This window comes from Pleurodeles waltl, chromosome 1_2, assembly GCF_031143425.1.
Source record: "Pleurodeles waltl isolate 20211129_DDA chromosome 1_2, aPleWal1.hap1.20221129, whole genome shotgun sequence".
Taxonomy (NCBI): domain Eukaryota; kingdom Metazoa; phylum Chordata; class Amphibia; order Caudata; family Salamandridae; genus Pleurodeles; species Pleurodeles waltl.
The window spans coordinates 367,978,111-367,995,905 of NC_090437.1; positions in this window are offsets into that span (position 1 = coordinate 367,978,111).

A 17,795-nucleotide genomic window follows, 5' to 3' on the forward strand; every position below is an offset into this window, starting at 1 on the left:
TGCCCTTTTCACTGCCAGGAAAGAAGTTCTTTTAATTTGGACGTCAATTGTAAAATCCGGGAAGAGGGTCACCTCTCTGTTTGCCACTCTAAAGGGTCCCGCCTCTCTGGCCGTCTGGAGCAGGATGTCTCTGTCCTTGCAGTGGAGTAACCTGACTACCCCCACACGGGGTGGCCTTCCAGGTGCTAGGGGTCTTGTGGGGACTCGGTGCGCTCATTCCAGTGTGAAGAACGGTGTCAATCATCCCGGTGCTATGACTGTACGCAACCACTCCTCCAGGAATTCCAATATATTTGTGTCTTCCACACCTTCCGGGAGGCCTACCACCCGCACATTGTTCCTTTGATTTCTCCCCTCTGCATCCTCTGCCCTTTGTTCCAGCAGCGTCACTCTATCCGTTAGATGCAACACTGTGGCCGCTAGGTCTTTTTGTCTTGGTGTGAGATCTGCTAGCGAGACCTCCGTCTCCTTAACTCTGTCTGTCAGTTTTTGGTGGTCTGCCCGCAGGAGACCAACTTCTACTGCGACCTGGTTAATGTCATGCTGTAGGGTTGCTTTTGTGTCCTCGATTGCACCCAAAATTTTGTCTAGAGTGTCCTGGACATTTGACTGCGTGAGGTCTCGCATATCACCCCCATATTGTGTGATCCATGGCTTTACCCCCGTGTCGGTTCCTGGAGGTCATCAGCGCTGGAGGGCTTTGTACCAGGGTTTTCAATGTGGCTTGTGACCTTGTACTGCGACACCACCAACACCCGCGCTCCCGGCACAAGTGTTCCCAGCTCAGGTCACTATGTCTGAACGGTAGTGTCCTGGTCTATCAGCTGTCTGCTCCCCTGGTCGTCGTGTGGCAGCAGTTTCTTGGTACGCTGATTGCACCTATGCGGGATTGGCTGGGCCCGACTGTGTCCGTCCCTCAAAGGCCGGGCCCGGGATCAACTTGGGAGCTCTCCCAATGCCGCAGGGAAAGGATCAGGGGCCGCGAGGTCCTTCGCGAGTTCTCAGGGTCAGCCGGTCCCACGTCGTCTCCAGGGGCTCCTCAGGTTTGCCTGCTAATGGGTTCTGGTCTTCTTCAGGGCACCGCCGGTGGTTTCGGTGCCCCGGTGGTCCAGCACTGCCAGCAGTCCTCGAGGGACCCGGCCCGCAAATGGTGCAGCAAGTGAACGGGCGTCTCGCCTCGCCCTGCCGTGGCATCCCCACTCTGCCAGGGAAACCGAAACGTCCTCCAGTACTCTCCGCTCCGCCGCCGAGACTGAATGTGGGGCCGCGGGGCCTGGTGTTGTCTGCTCGTTCAGGGTCCGGTCAGTAGCTCCACCCAATTGGAGCCCCACGTGGCGGTCACCACGCGTTCTCCCACCTACTCCACTGAGGCGGGTCAGGTCCTCCGCTCCCCGGAGTCCAGGGCAAGCAGTCCGTTTCTCCTGGAGCAGCGGCCTCCGAGTCTGGAGCTCAGCCCCTCCCTCCGTCGCGCTCCACATGCTGCGTCAGCCGCGATCGGGCAGGCCCGTGTCGTGCCTCATCATGGCCGCCCCGCCGTGCGGGCCAGAGTCGCCGTAGGTGCCCAGAGATCAGTCACTGCGGTCCACCGTCTGCTCTGAAGGGTTCCGCATGCGCCGCCTTCGTTGATGGCCCCAGGGTTGGGCTCAGTTCGCCGGATTATTGGTAGGCCCCTTCAGAGCCGACGGATTATGCGCCCACCATCTTGGCCTGTGTAGCCACGCCCCCCTTGTAGTCCCATTTTATGGAGGAATAAATGACACTGCAAGTCCCAGGATTCAAAGGAAATACCACCTGCACCTCCAATGGATCCAACTCCCCCTGGACATCAGGTCCTCCCCTGGTCCTCATGGCTGCTGTATGGTTTCTGACCAGGATTTCTTTGTTCCTGCATTTGTAGTTGTGCCACTTTTTCTTGCAATCCAGTATGGCCCATTTTGTTTGTGATTTATCTTGTGCACTATGGATTGCAAAATGGCATCCTTCCTCGCTAATGCCATTTTTGAGGAGACAAATAAGAAAGGCTTATTTTTTGTCACCTCACTTACTAATATCTGGTTCGCCTCCTCATTAAAGATGTTCATCCTCTTCTTTATGGCCAGGGAAGATGGCACATCTTCTGAGTTCGGGTTTTTATCTTCCTGGCTCCCTGAGGCTCCTTCCATTCGTCTCTGTATTGCTGAGTATTGCTGTGTAGATGGTGCCACCTTTCCCAGTGCTTCTGCAATGCAATGCATTCCAGCATGACACAATGCTGATTTATGGCACATATAGGTGCTTTATAACACCCACATAAACTTTAGATCACATAGATAGTACTTGCATTGCTGCACTTTGCACCATTCTCAAAACCCTTGAGTTGGAATAGGTGACACAACTTTGGCCCTTGCTCCATGGTGTGTCATTCCATGAATACGGTGCAACCATAGCGCTGGTAAATGCAACAACATAGAGCAGAAATTTCTGACGCAACACTGCGCATCACAGTGTTGCATCAGTAATGATAAATATTGACTTAATGCATAAAGTTCCCCATAGAAGACAGTTTCCTTCTCACATCAATCATTTACTGCTCTTGAAAAAGGACTTTCAGCACTAAAAACTTTACAAATTATTTTCCAGGAATGATGAAGCATTCAAAAATTTCCAATAATTAAAACAGCAATGTCTTCTGCATTCCAATGTCAAACTCTTTTTATTTATTTACCTCTTTATTAAGGAGTTTTTCAAAGCACGATGTGTTGTTTTCTGGTAACTTCAACACGTTGATACAAGATACAGCTTCCTTATTAAAAAAAATAGTTAGCATCCATGCAGTCGGGTGAGAAACTCAGTCCATTAATCTTCAACAAAACTCATATTCAATTCCAATTCAAAGCAAGTCTGAAAAGTCTAGTTTTCAGGAGTTTCCTGAACTTCATGTAGTTGGAATGTATTCTTATGTTAGCATTAAATGTGTTTCCAAATTACAACTTGTGCCCTCCCATATATCATCTCCATGTTTAATCCTCTTGGAAGATACAATAGGCATATATTGAATTATGTTTTCTGGTGATGTTTTGGTATGTTAGATTATGTCTGAATGCTGAATCCCTGCCCCTTAGTGGATGGGACATGTGATCTTAAATTGTACCATTCCATCTACTGGAACACCTAGAGGGTTTTAAGAACATGGCTGGTGCATTCTGATTTGCTGATTTCAAGATACATTCTAGCTGAATGGTTCGGAAATCTTTGGAGTCTGGCAAAACAGTTTTTTGTGAAGACTAGAGCATTCTGTGTTGTAATTGTGTCCTTGTGCCAAGACTAGTGAAATAATTTTCCAGAGCAGAGAGAACGACCTATGTTCTGTGTCACAGTTTTACCTTGTGGAACAAAAGGTGAACTTTCTGTCAAAGAGAATTCTCAAAATCCTTATGTTAATGAGATGTAGGAGGTTTCAAGGTTTGTAAGCCAGGCAAATGGTACATCATTGGGATTAGGGTTCTCAAATGTCTAGATCCATGCAGAGGAAGCTGTTATTCTTTATATGAAACACTGACTCCAACAACAGAATACTGCTAACTGGATTTTGAGAAATGTTTTCCAAGATTGACTTGATTTGCCAGGGAGTGTACTTAAATGTTGACAAGCAATCAGTTGAGGGATGATGTGGATGATTCAATTATTTTAGTCTTTGGCTGGGCTTGGTGAGAAGTGATTGAATCCATGGTAGCAGAGCTCCTGAGGTTTTTGCTCAAACCTTTTTAAATGTATTGCATGGTTGTCAGTATTGTAGATTGCCTAGAGGTCAAGGAGAATCAGAGAGGCTTTCTCATGCTCATCTAGCGGTAGAAGAAGCATTTCAATTATATTGATTGGTGTGGATTTGTGGTTTCTTCCAACTCAGAATCCAGAGTCCATATAATCTTGGAGATGCCTCATCTCTTCCCTTTCCCTGACTGTACCGAGGATGGGTACATCTAAGATAGGTTGTTTATAGGCAAGTATTTTCTAATCACCAGAGATCACCAGAGGTGTTATTCAGGAGCCCAACCTCTACTGCTTCGCTACACTGTGTGGCAACACTTAGGCCCATATTTATACTTTTTTTGAGCCGCATGTGCGTCAGTTTTTTGACACAGAAGCAGTGAAAACTTTCAAAATATGATTGTATTTTTTAAGTTTGCACCAGTTTTGCATCAAAAAAGGATGCAAATGAGGCACAAAAAAGTATAAATATGGGCCTTACTTTCCTGGTGGTGCTTTAGTGAATACTGCAAAAGTATTGCTATCAAGACCATTCTTTCGAATATGAGCACTGTAATACCCTGACTGGCAATGACCAGACTTGGTCACTTAAACTGGTATGCCTTTCAGAAAAGACCATGTAATCAGTCTTAAGAAGTTCATATCTCCTATCCAAACAACTATCAGATTTCACTGTATCTGGATCCAGAGCGTTCAACACTTGGTGTGGAACAGGCATTTTCTAAATGTTCTTGAGTGCATTACAGCAGTCTGTCAGTGGAGCAGAAGCACCCAGGTACACAGATTGTATACTGATGCAGTACATGGGGCTAAAGAGGATGCACACCGAAAGCAAGATGCACAGAACAGTGAGAGAATCCACATGCAGAGAGAAGCAGATTTACATTCTGTCCATACCGTCTGTGAAATTGTAGAGGGAAGAGATTTCTGACAGTCTCTTCGATCTCTGGTAATGAGTTCAGGAGAGTTTATTTCCGAGTCATTGCAACATCTTGTGCAATCACTCTTTCAGTATATTCTACAGATCAGATTAGCAACTACTTTGTGTCGGAGCTCCAGGTGAAAAGAGCTGAACTACATTACAGCAGAGGTATGCAATGACAAATGGCTGGAGAGTAGCTCAGGTCAGCTTGTAGAACCCATCTCCTATCTAAAGCCTACTATCCTTGTAGTTCTCTTGGTTCAGGCAAATTGTGAGCCAGACCCAATATCTTGTGTGCATGTATGTTCTTCAAGGGAGCCCACCCGAAGTATTTACTACATCATCTCTGGAAGAAAAAGATAAACAATTTTCCTAATACATAAGCTGTAAACTAAAGCAAGGAATCAACATTAGAGCTCACATTAGAACTCACCATGTCATCTTATGTATGCTGTGAGGTTCGAAACCGTTGCCACCATAAAAAAAACTGAAAATACATCGCTGTCAAATTACAGTTAAATGTGAGATATGTGCTATTTATGTTATTGTCAGTGTAGCATTCTAAGCTAGTCAACACACGTTTAGGACTCAAAGGATTACAAACCCTTTTAACAGTTCCTATAACCTACAGCAATATAATTAAGGAAACTGGTCTGTATTACAGATTTAGCACACAATGTGTTTGTTATTCATTGTCACAAATTTTAACACACAGAAAGGTGTTGTGACTAAGGGTTGTTGAAACTCAAGGAGTTTCAATCCACCAAATTCATTAGAGTCACATAAAAACTCTGTGGGATTCCACAGAGTTCCGCAAGCAGGGGGAATTCGGGCATGGCGAGCTGCTCTGACTAATTTTTTAGCAGTGGGAGCTTCTTCTGCACTGTAAAATCAGCACAAATGGCACCAACGCAAACAACCTTGACCTGCCGTGACCACCGGCATTGAGAAATCTCACTGGAAAGCTTTCTAGCACCCGAAAATCGCACTAGAGAATACTAATTCTCACTCATGCTTGCCAACTCAACATTGGTGTGCCACGTACAATAAAAGCTATGCCACACAACGGTTAGAGGTGTTTTACCGGAACTTAGCTCTGCAAGCAGAATGCAAAGTGAGCAAAACTTTGTGAACTCCGCCAGCAGAGTGGAAATCTTCACCCACCCCTACTTGTGACATGAGAAGAATCCAAGCTAGACTTATATTAGCTGGGACTGCACTGCAATTAAAAACGTGCCTATGGTCATGTAAGGACAAAGTCTTGAAGTAGGAAATACAGGGCCATATTTATAAACTCCTAGTGCCAGTAGAGCGTCACTTTTCGTGATGCTCTGGTGGCGCTATGCTCTGCACCGTATTCAAAAGGTGGTGTTAAGCCTCTTTTTCTGGCTTAATGCCACCTTGTAAATACGACCCCTTGCGTGGAAGAAGAATGCAGTGGGTGTTGCTGTGGGCGTGCCTTAACAACACCCATTGCATTTTTATGCTGCCTCAGATTTACAAGTATCTGTAAACCTGAGGCAGCGCCAAAATCTAACGCCACCCTAGGGGTGACGTTAGCAAGGTGCAACAAGGAGGGATACTTTCATTCCTCCTCATTTTTTTCTTTTTGTATGTGTGCTGAATTTTGCAGCACACATAGAAAGAACAAAATGTCAGACATGATTGTTTATGTGTAGGAAGGTATCCCTTCCTGCACATAAACAATCATTTCAAAATTATGCTTTGGCATATCTGGGTGCGCTGCGTTCTGCAGCGCACACAGACATGCCAAAGCGCCGTTAATGATTGTTTATGAGCAGGAAGGGACACCTTCCCACACATATACAATCAAAACCCTTAACGCAGACATCCTTGCACAACAGTGCACAGATCCCTTTGGTGCTGGCAGCTAAATTTAGCATCAGTGCAGGGGACAACACAGGGGTGCGCCGTATTCAATTAAAAACGGCGCATCCCTGTGTTGTGAAAATGATGGAGCTCTGTCATTTTCCTTTAAATATGGGCCGTAATTTGCCTTAATTCTGCCCTCATGCTTTTTGTTGGATACTATTATTTGTTTGGGGCACGTGTAACACATCACTCCCGAGAATGATGGTCCTATATTGCTAATAAATAACTATCCAATGGTGGAATTCATTGAAGTGATTTTTTAAAGGCTATAGAATATGTTGTATTTCAAATTGGAATTTTATTGTTAAAATTTACATAAGGTTAAAGTTTAATCTACTCTGCTAGTGAGTGAGTAGTTATTTATTTAGGCAGCTCAGAAAGCTAGAACATTCGTAATGCAGATCACTTTCGATGAGAAACCATTTGCTCAAAGGAATTCCGTCATAATAGGTGGCATGAGGGGAGGGTGTTTCTAAGGTTTGCCAATAAATTGTCAGAGAAGATGTGAAGTGACAGCTGCACTTTCATCATCTGAAAATATTGCTGCACACAATTGCTCCATGAGACAAAGAGGTTTATTGCAAGCTGCCTTGCTCTGGAGAATGCAATCTTTTCCGGCCAGAGGAAGGATATACTGTTCCAACCAAATGTTATCTTACTCTGAGAGAAAGAAGCTTGTCATCTTGATTTTCATAAAGCATAGCATGTGCGATTTTCATGATCTCAACTGAAGTGTCACAGGCCATATCAAATTGATATGGTTAAGTTGGTTGAAAATTAAGGAATGTTTTTTCATTAATTGATTCTAAATTTGTGAACTGACGTACGTAAGAACAGTTTCGTAGTGGTCCGTCCAGCGTCATTTACACACGAGGTAGGTCACAAATTGCAACCAACTATGATTGGCTATAATCACAGGGATGGTGGCCACTGGGGTCACGGACCCAATATATCTGTGGTTGCTTTCACTGAAGCAGTCTCTTTAATTAATTCAGTCCATTATCCCAAAAGGAAAATGGGTTTCTTTTAAAAACAAACTGGAACATTTTACAATCTATGTTTAAGCAGTGGTCTCATGGAAACCATTACCTATTTGCGAATGGGTCACCACTGCCTTTCAGTTGCTAGTAAAAGAATAATGTTCTGCCACTAGATATTGGTCACAATACAATCATGTTTTCCATTGCAAATCGCTATTTAAAGGGATGCTCTAAACACACCCCTTCCAAATAGCAACCTGAACTGTGGTTTGGTAATGTGTTTCTCAATTTTAATTTAGGTTTGCTACATACCAAAAAGCCATTTTACAGTTGCAAAGTGTCCAATTTTGTGAATCACACGCTTTGGGATTGCAATATCCCTTAGTACATCAGGCAGCATAGCCTTTTGCTGACTTCATCTGAAACAGAATGGGAAGTGGGACGAATTAGAGATATCTACGGCTGGGTTGCCAAATCTGCAGCTGAGAGCCTTGTGCAGTATCGTCTGAAAGTCCTGGCTCACATGTGTTTCTTGTATCCTATCTCAGGCCCTCATCATCTTAGATTGTATGTTATGTAATATGTATTTGTAAAGTGAATTAGCACCCACAAGGTTGAGCAGGTGTGTGTATCTAGTCCTGCCTATGGTAGGTTGGTTAATTGAAAAGCCAGGTCTTCAAGACGAGAGGAGGAGTGATGTGGAGTGGGAGATGCATCTATGCTTTAGGAGCGATGTTTGAGAGCCCCCGTAATCCTGATCTGGTTCTGGGAGTCGGGTTGGTTGATGGAAGGAGATTAAACTCTTCATGTAGGTGGGGCCTAAGTTGTACAGTACCTTTAATGTGGGTATGAGCAGTATGAAATGAGTGCTTTGTGTACTGGGAGCCAGTGGAACTCCCTGAGGTGCAGTGTGATGTGAGTTCTGTGTGGGAGATTGAGAGTGAGTCTGTTTTCATAATTCTGTATGGTTTGTAGTCTTTTTGTTAGTTGCTTGGTGATCCTGGTATGATACGTTTCTGTAGTCCAACTTGTTGATGACCTGGGTGTGAGTGATGGTTTCTCTAATGTTGCTTGGGAAACATTTGAAGATCTTCATCAGCATCATCAAAGTGTGGAAACAAAATGCAGTGATGGTGTTGACTTGAGCGGTCATGTCCTATTTGCTGTTGATGAAGATGCCAAGGTTCCTTTTGTGGGTGCTGGGTGTGGGTCTGAGTTCAGCCAGCCAACAGTTGGAGTCCCATGGTGATGTGTTCCTGCTAAAGATCATCACCTCTGTCTTTAGTTGGTATTGAGCTTGAGACAGTTGGCTTTCATCCAGTTAGAGACTTTGGTTGTGGCATTGAACTTGTTACTTGTGTTTGGGGTTTTGTCAGAGAGAGAGGATGTTGATAACTTGTGCATGGATAACGTTGGCCAGATGTATCATGTGTACAATGAAAATGGTATGGATGAGCGATTGACCTTGAGGTGCCACGCAGATGAGTTTTCCTGCTTCGGAGGAGTAAGGTGCCATGATTACAGCTTGTATTCTATCTGTTAAGAAGGACCAAATCCAGTGGAGAGTGGATTCTTGGAAGCCAATCTTAAGCAGGTGCCTGATGAGGTTGGAGTGTGAGACCTTGTGAAATGCTACAGCCAGTTCCAGGAGAATAAGGGCTGCCATGTATTCTCTTTCATGGATCAAGCGGATGTAATCTGAGGCGGGGATGATTGCCATTTCTGCACTGTGTTTGGGTTTGAAATTGGACTTTGAGGAGCTGGTGTTTGTTGAGGTGGTCGGTGAGATGTCAGTTGATTAGAATCTCTAAGAGCTTTACCAGATGTTGTAGGAGGAGAAGGTTCTGTATTTGGAAAGCATGGTTGGGTCTGTGGATGGTTTCTAAAGCAGGGACATGACAGTGGTATGTTTCTAGTAGTAAGGAAATTAAGCTGAGTCAATGGATCCATTGAGGTTGGTTGTTAGCGCTTCGCTAGTTGGTAGGAGTCCTTTTGTGAAGGCCATGGTGCAGGCAAGGGTTAGATGGTGCCCCTGAGCAGATATTCTTTATAGTGGCAGCCGTTTTCATGTTGGTGATGGTGGGCCACAAGGGTTCATTCTTCAGCTGTGTGAAAAGTTGAGTTGCAATAGTGGTCGGATCTAGTTGAGGATCGCATTTGCCATACTTGGACATGATTTTGTTCCAGAAAAATTCAGAGAACTTGTTGCAAAGGTCTTGCAAAGGGTTGATGTTACCGGAGGTGGCTGGAGTTCTGAGAGCTTGTTGTAAAGGTCTTGCAAAGGGTTGATATTGCTGGAGTTGACTGAAGATTTCCTTGCTTTTCTTAGTACCTGCTTCAATGTGATTTGCAAGGAATTTGCGCTTGGTGTTTCATATCTGCTGGTGGTAGCGCCATAGTGCAGATTTGAAGATGTCTTTACAGTTGCCTGCAGTGACAATTTGTCAACCTCAGTGTACTAGCTGGTCTGTGTTTGGGCTCTTGCTGTTGAATTGCACTTGAGGGGAGCCAGGGTGTTGGTGCATGTGATGATCCAGCTGTTCAGGTTCTTGATGGCTTTCAGCAAGTTGCTGGTGTGCTCTGACTGGTGCACAGAGAGAGCGGAAGCCCACTCCTGTTCTGTGATGTGTTTCTACCCAAGGTGGGTGGGCCCAGTGGTGGTAACTGATGAGGACGTGGTCTAACCAGGACATTGTTTCTGACTGTGATGTTGCTGATTGAGGAGAAAATCAGGTCCAATAAGTGTCCAACTCTGTAGGTGAGTTCAGTAATGTGCTGGGGAGAGTGAGGTTTCCAAGGTTTTCTAGAAGGGCCGTAGAGTTTGGGTCAGTGCAGTTGTTCAGGTGAAAGTTAAGGTCTTTGAGGAGGATGAAGGGGCTGGTGGTGATTATTAGGGGTGCGACAAAATCCATGATGTTGCTGGTGAAATTAGTGTGGGGTCCTGGTGGGAATATTTATAGGCTTCTTCGTTTAAAGATGGCCTGCACACCAGACGCATCCATGCGATCTCCCTTCACATCTGAATATCAATTATTACATCGCATACATGTACCCCAGGTTTTAATGTGTTGTCATTTGCAACATATTGTTTCACATGGCAGAATTTTACAATGTATTATGCATTGTACCAAGTTATATACATATCTATGTGGGTGGATATATAAACACATATATGTTTCTGTACACACACACACACACACACACACATATATACATACATACCTTTAAATAGACCTTCACATCCCTTTAACCCTAAAACCCCCTTACCCCCCCTAACCTCTACCTGTCTCTAACCTCTAAAATCCCATTTTACCCTTTATCTCTAACTTCCCTTGAACCATAAAAACCCGGGCCTCACTTTAGTTCTACCCAGCTCTGAACTCTAAAAGACCCTACTTCCCTTTATCTCTACTCATTTCTGGTCTGGCCTTAGCTTAGACCATTTAAGTTTCCTAAAATATGAATAATATACTTGCATATAGGGGCTTTCAGCCTCAGCCACCTTTCTTCGTTTTGCTTCTGCTCACTACAGCATATAACATGGGGCAGTGGGTTAACCTACTTAATCCATTGGAAAGCTTCACTTTGATGGATTGCATTTTGTTCTCTCACAAGGATCACATCTGCATCTGCATACCAGCGAGTTCCCATTTTCACTTTAAAATTTCTTTAGTGTTGCCTTTGTTTAGAACTTCATTTGATAGCTTTTGGTGCACATTCCATGTTTATCAGATCCCTTCTCTTGCAAATGCTGTTGCAAATTACTTTTTGAGTGTTTTGCTTCTCTGACTGCTGCTAGTTTACAGCATACCATATCAGATTGTATCCACTTGAAGCTGATCTATATTAAGTTGCCCTCCTTTTGTTTTTTCTTTCTTTGCTTCTTTCTTTACTAATCTTCCTTCCTTCCTTCCTTCCTTTCTTTCTTTCTTTCTTTCTTTCCTTCTTTCTTTCCTTCTTTCTTTCTTTCTTTCTTTCTTTCTTTCTTTCTTTTTTTCTTTCTTTCTTTCTTTCTTTCTTTCTTTCTCTTTCATTATTCGTGTGTCATTACACTCCTTCTATTGTCATGTTTGGCTCCCATTATATTAAATGAGACTGCTGGATTTGGCCAGCAGCACCACAGGGCTGTGTGGAACTGAGTCCAATTCCACTCTGTGTGACAACTGTCAGCCAAACCGTTCCAGCCAACTAGCAGTACCTCACCAGCACCTAAAAATGGTGGTGATTTATGACAGCTGTGTGCATGACATTCTGATTTCTGAGGGAAATTGTGGTGAAACAGATCTCATCTTTTTCTCTCAATTACATTTGGCTCACACATACAAAGACAAACAGAAACAAAATTTGATTCAAAATACTTTATTGAATCAACTGTGTTCTAGATAAAATAGCATGTACTGTAATGATTAGGATGATAACACAGAATAATAGCAATACAGTGACAAGAAAAGTCCCACCAGAGTGTCAAAGTGCTGAGTGTCAGGATTCCTACCTATGCCACTAGAGCACAGCAGTGTTAGCTCTAATCCACCTTTTTGGTTCCCTAGAAAGGCACCATCTTCCATACCTGAATATGATAGTAGTGAAGCGGGCTGTTGGTCTACTGAGAGTCGTCACTCATGTAAATGGAAACACGTCAAGTCTCAGCAGACAGCTGCAGGGAAGCAACAACATGCAGTGGCAATTTTCTGGCTGGATCTCTCCCTCTAACATATATGGGTGTTTTATAATAAAACAGCTGGCGTTCTGAGAAACCTGCCCTAAATTAAAAACATGTATGTTTCTTGTGAAGTGATAAAGTTTGTGGTGTTCCACTTTGTACTGACAACACATTGGAGACAGCCTTGAGCAAAGTACAGAACGAGGATGTCTATCTAAAGGGAATTAAAACAGTTTCTGTGCTAAAAGAGCATGAGATAAAGGAAAATGAAAAAACACCACGAAGAAAGCTTCTGGTCAGAAAATAAAAATAATTGTTACTAGGTTAAAGGGCACATGCTGCAGGCCTATGGCTAAAATAATGTGCCCATAAATGCTGCTAAAATAACCTCATGACACTATCCTTCTCTCTCGTTCCTTCTTGCTTCATTTCTTACTATTTCATTCTCCTTTTCCATCTTTCTTTCCTTGTATTTTTTCCTTCCCTTTACTTCTCTCTCTTTCCTTCTCTTTACTTATTGTTTCCTTCTATCTTTCAGTCTTCTTTCTTTCTCTCGTACCTTGTTTTTCTTTCCTTCTTTCATTATTTCCTTCTCTTTCCATTTCTTTCTTTCTTTCCTTCTTTCTTTCTTTGATTCTTTCTTTCTTTCTTTCTCTTCCTCCTTCTTACACTGTTGCCTTCTTACATTCATTCATCATCATCATCAAAGAAACTTTATTCGGTTGTTTTTAACAATCATAAAAGTCATTATGCATAAAAAAGAAAAAAAGAAATTTTCAGGGAAAAAAGGAAGAAGAATGCAGATAATAAAATACATATAAATATAAATATCATTGCAAACAGATAAAAGATTAAGAAATTGGTAAAAGTTAATAAACAATTTGATTAAAACAGGTAAGGTGATCTCAAATATGACACTTGGAAGTCTCACCCATTTGCCTCAAGACATTGTCTGGCCTTAATCACTGAACACAGGAACAAGGCTAATCCATTGCAAACCATGATAGAGGGAAGGGAAAAAAGATACAAAAAAGCTGGACGACATTGTTTAAAATGCATTAGTTTTAAAAGTGGTATCACAAACATTTTCCTAGAAGTTAAGTAATATTTGCAAAAGAGAAGTGTGTGCATTGTATTTTGATCGGAGACATTATCACAGGGGCATTTTTGCAGTTGTAGAGACCAGTCATTAATCAGGGGAAAACTTACGAGGCAATGAAAAGACTCTAGTCTCAAGCGCATAAGGACAAACCGATGTCTTGGGTTCGTAACTTTATTAAGTATGGTTCCATACCATTCGTTTGCTGTATCATGTGGTTTCTCCTGACACTATGTTTATTTGCCTCCGCATCCCATCTCAAATCGGCCAGGTGGGTGAGGAAAGTGTTTTTCAGGTCTTTCCTGGAAATTGTTTTCAATTCACCTGGAGTAAAAAACAGCTCAGGGTGGCCTAGTTTGATAAGAAAGTGCTTTATGTAATTTAGCCATGGGATTTTGGATGAGTAAGTAAGTGCTAGGGCATCTGCTATGATCGCCCTGTCCAACCTCGCAGGATCCAAGGTCCATACTTTATGCCAGAGTTGAATTGGTTGGACACGAATAAGATCTGTGAGGTATGTTATTCCCATTTCTGAGTGGCATACTACTGTTGACGTTGATTGCGGAACACTTAGGACTGTTTTCAGGAGAGCATTTTCGATCAACTGTAGGGTAGTACAGTCTCGATATTCCCAGAGTCCAGCCCCGTACAGTGCTACTGAAACACATTTCGCATTATAAAGAGTCATCATATCTTTAGGAATTGCGCTCCCCACCCTTTCAGAAAAGTTTTTTATCGCCATAACGATTTTCATGAATAACAATTTTCTCGCTTTTATGGCTTGTACTCATGTACCTCTGTCATCGAACACAATGCCTAAGTATGAAAATATCCCTGTGTCGACTATTTTTGCTCCTTTTAAGTCTATGTGCCAGTTCTTTGGGCGGCGTCTAGAATATGTCATAGAGAAAGTTTTAGTGTGATTGATTTTAAGGCCCAAGGCGTCCATGCAGTTATCAAAGGTTGTTACTAATCTTTGCAAAGCGACTGGGGTGCGGGCCATCAGAACAGCATCATCCGCATACTAGAGGGCCGGAATCTTCCGGGAGCCTACTTGTGGAAGATCACCACAGGCATCGGAAAGAGTCCCCTCTAGACTATTAATATACAAGGCGAACAATAGGGGAGCTAACACACAACCTTGACGCACCCCTCGTTCAATGGGGAAAGATGAAGTGCATTCCCCCTGACGCCCATAGCGGACCTTGGCGTTTGCACCAACGTACAATTCCCTAATAAAGTGGACTATGGTAGTATCGACCCCCATGTCCAACAAAATGGGCCACAAATTTGAATGCACCACACAATCGAATGCAGAAGTTAAATCGACAAATGCAAGGTATAGTGCTCCGGGCTTGGCCCTTGTATATTTACCAAGTATGATCTCTCGGTTAAGAGCCTGTTCCGTTGTCCCTATACCGGCCCTAAACCCGTATTGTAGATCAGAGAGGATGTGATTTTCCTCTATCCAATCTTGTAATCTGTTTAAAATAATACGACCCGCAATCTTTGCAAGGGTGTCGAGCAATGAAATAGGACGATAACATGCGGGATTATGGCGATCTCCCTTTTTATATATTGGAATAATTATAGATTCAGCCCAGGTCGGGATGAAAGTAGTTGAGCAGCAGGCGCGTAGCACCTGCGTCAATAGTGGACGCCAAAGAGGGACATTAGATTTATAGATGTCAACTGGAACTCCATCTGGACCTGGGGCTTTTCCGCTTTTGCTTGCATTGATAGCGTCAGTGACCTTGTTTAGGGTAAATGGTTAGATGGGGTCATGAGAGTCTTATTTTGGGAGATTTATTTCCAGTGCCAAACTTTCTGAGCAGTATATGGCAGAAAAGAAAGCGACCCACTCTTCTTCAGTGATGGCAATTTCAATTTTTGGTATTTCTTCATCACATAGGAGCGGGGAGTTCAACATTTTCCAGAATTTGACATTATCATTCCGGAGGGTTGCATCGTGGAGAGATTGCCATGCCTCATTTTTGAAATTCTGTTTTCTTTTCTTTAAGGCATTTTTATACTCCTTCCTCTTTAAGCTTAATTGACGTTTATCCGGATTTTGTGAATGTAAGTGGCGTTTTAGGTTCTTACGGGCTTGTGTGCATTCAGCATTGAACCAACCTTTATCCTCCTTCAGTTTCAGTTTGCTAAAACTTGCCTTGAGAAACTGTTTTACACCAGCCGTACTTGCCATGAAGGCCTCGATACAGTCTTGTGGGCTCGTGTTATCTGCAAGACAGATATTAAATTCATTAGCATAGTTGGTCACTAGTCGTTTCATAAAACCTGTAGGTTCAATGTCTGACCATCGGATGGTATAACCATTTCTTGCTACCAGTTCAATATTTTCAACTATCTCTTCCATTTCCCTATGTATAAGAACGTGTTGGGGAAATGTAAGGCCTACGATCTGAGGGTTATGGTTGCTAAATATGGTATCTTGAATGTCATAATCAAGTACATAAGGGAGGAGGTTATTGGAGAGTAAAATGAAATCAATTGTCGTGTTGGCTTGCCTACCGTTAAAAGTGGGTTTCAATTATGGTCTACCCTGGGTCAGACAGTTGCACAGGATGAGATCAAAACTAAATAGAACTTCATTCAATGAATTGCCTGAGTTGTTGTGTGTAAAGTGTAGTGAATCGCCATCACCATCAGGGGCATAAGGGCAGTAGCCCTTAGTTGAACAAGGACACAAATATATGTTAAAATCGCCTCCCCACACAATATAAGACTGTTTATCTGAAGAGTCACATGCTCGGTCTATATCATCCTGGAGGAGGTTAAGTACGAATCGAAGATCTTGAAAAGGTACATTATTATAAAAATTAATGACCACCAGTTGTGCAATATTTTTTAAATGACATGTAATCACTTGGTAAAACGTATTAGATATTAGAGCAATGTCCTTAATTATATCACACTTGTTGAATATAAAGATGCACAAACTGCCCTTATCCCTGCCCCGTGCAGAAGGAACGGCAGGGATATGTAGTGTCCTATAGCCATTTATGTGAATCGGGGTTCACAGACCAGGTCTCTTGGAGGCACACCCAGGGAGAGCGCTGAATGTATTCTAGCCAAGCCTCATTCTCCACCTTAGATCGGGGGCCAGCCACATTTCAAAATAAAAATGAGAGATGGTCTTTACGCATTGTTTTTGCCTGGCCCACAGAGGACTTATCAGTTATCTGAGTTTTCCCTGGGAAAGTGTTACTTTCTGTGCAAACGAGAGGAGTCGAAGCACAGGTAGAGGTTTTTGTTGGCAGGGTTCTTGGAACAGTTTATCATTGACAGGTTGTCTAAAGGAGGGTTCCATGTACAATCGTTCCTCTCCAGTGTCTACTGCCGAATTATTTGTGCCCAGACGGACGAGGTCCGATGTTTCTATAGAGTGCTTGAGCCTCCAAGATTCCTTGTCAGATGATAGTCAATCAGTATCTTCCATGCTGAGCCCCCAAAATCTATTTGCAGTAGAAATCATATATTGCGACTCAGGCCTGGTTCTATGGTCCTCAAGACGGATGCCAGGTCCATCATGGCTTTTAGTGCTCGTATAAAAAAAGCCCAAAGGAAGCAGGGCAACACCATGGTCGGTAATCTGATGTGGGCTTAAGTTTCTTAAGATATCTTTGACCAGCGTAGGGGTTTTGAATGAGAGAACTACGCAATCACCCTTGAATAGTTTTTGGTTTCTACCCACCCATTTCACCCTTCTAACCATCTTGATGTCTTCAAAAAGTTTATTTGTCAGGCCGGGTTTCAGGCGAGTTGCAATCCAATTCAGGGCCTTGTTCCTCAGAGCTGCCCATGATTCCCCCGTGCTCCAGATAGAGTGGGAACATTGGCAAGGACTGCCACATAAGGGGTTGCCGATGGCGGGAGGTCAAGTATGTCTGTCCCAATTAAGGGGGCACCCTGATAAACTTTAGGAATAGTTATATGTTCCCCTCTTTTTGGCGACATTTTGTGGGATTGGGCATTGCCAGTTCTTTCAGGTCAACTTGTCTTTGGGTAATCTGAGAAATGGGTGATTGGGTCTGATGCGTTAGAGGGGGCCTAGCTTTGAAATCAGTGTGCCGGAGCTGTCGTGTAGTTGAGGTTAAAGGGTTTGTTAATTGAGGATTCAGTGTTTTAAGCAGATAGTCAATTTTTCCCTCCAGTTGGGATAGGCGTTCCATTACTTGATCAAAGCGTGTGCTAATTAGTTTTTCTAAAGCAATCAGTGGTTCTGCGGCACTAGTTTTCCCTTTCGCTGTATGGAGTTTATTCTTTTGATCAGATTTTTTGTTTTGAGGACGAGTTTGAGCGTTTTGAGTACATGCATTGGGTTGTGCTTTCGAGGAGCCGTGACTAACATTCGCAGGCGGCTCTTGTTTGGATGGTATGTCCTTCCTTACTAGTTGGGGTTTCCTCTTACTTTTTGGTGAGGGAGCATGGTCATCACCATCTGAAATAACATCAATTGTATCTTGAATGCAA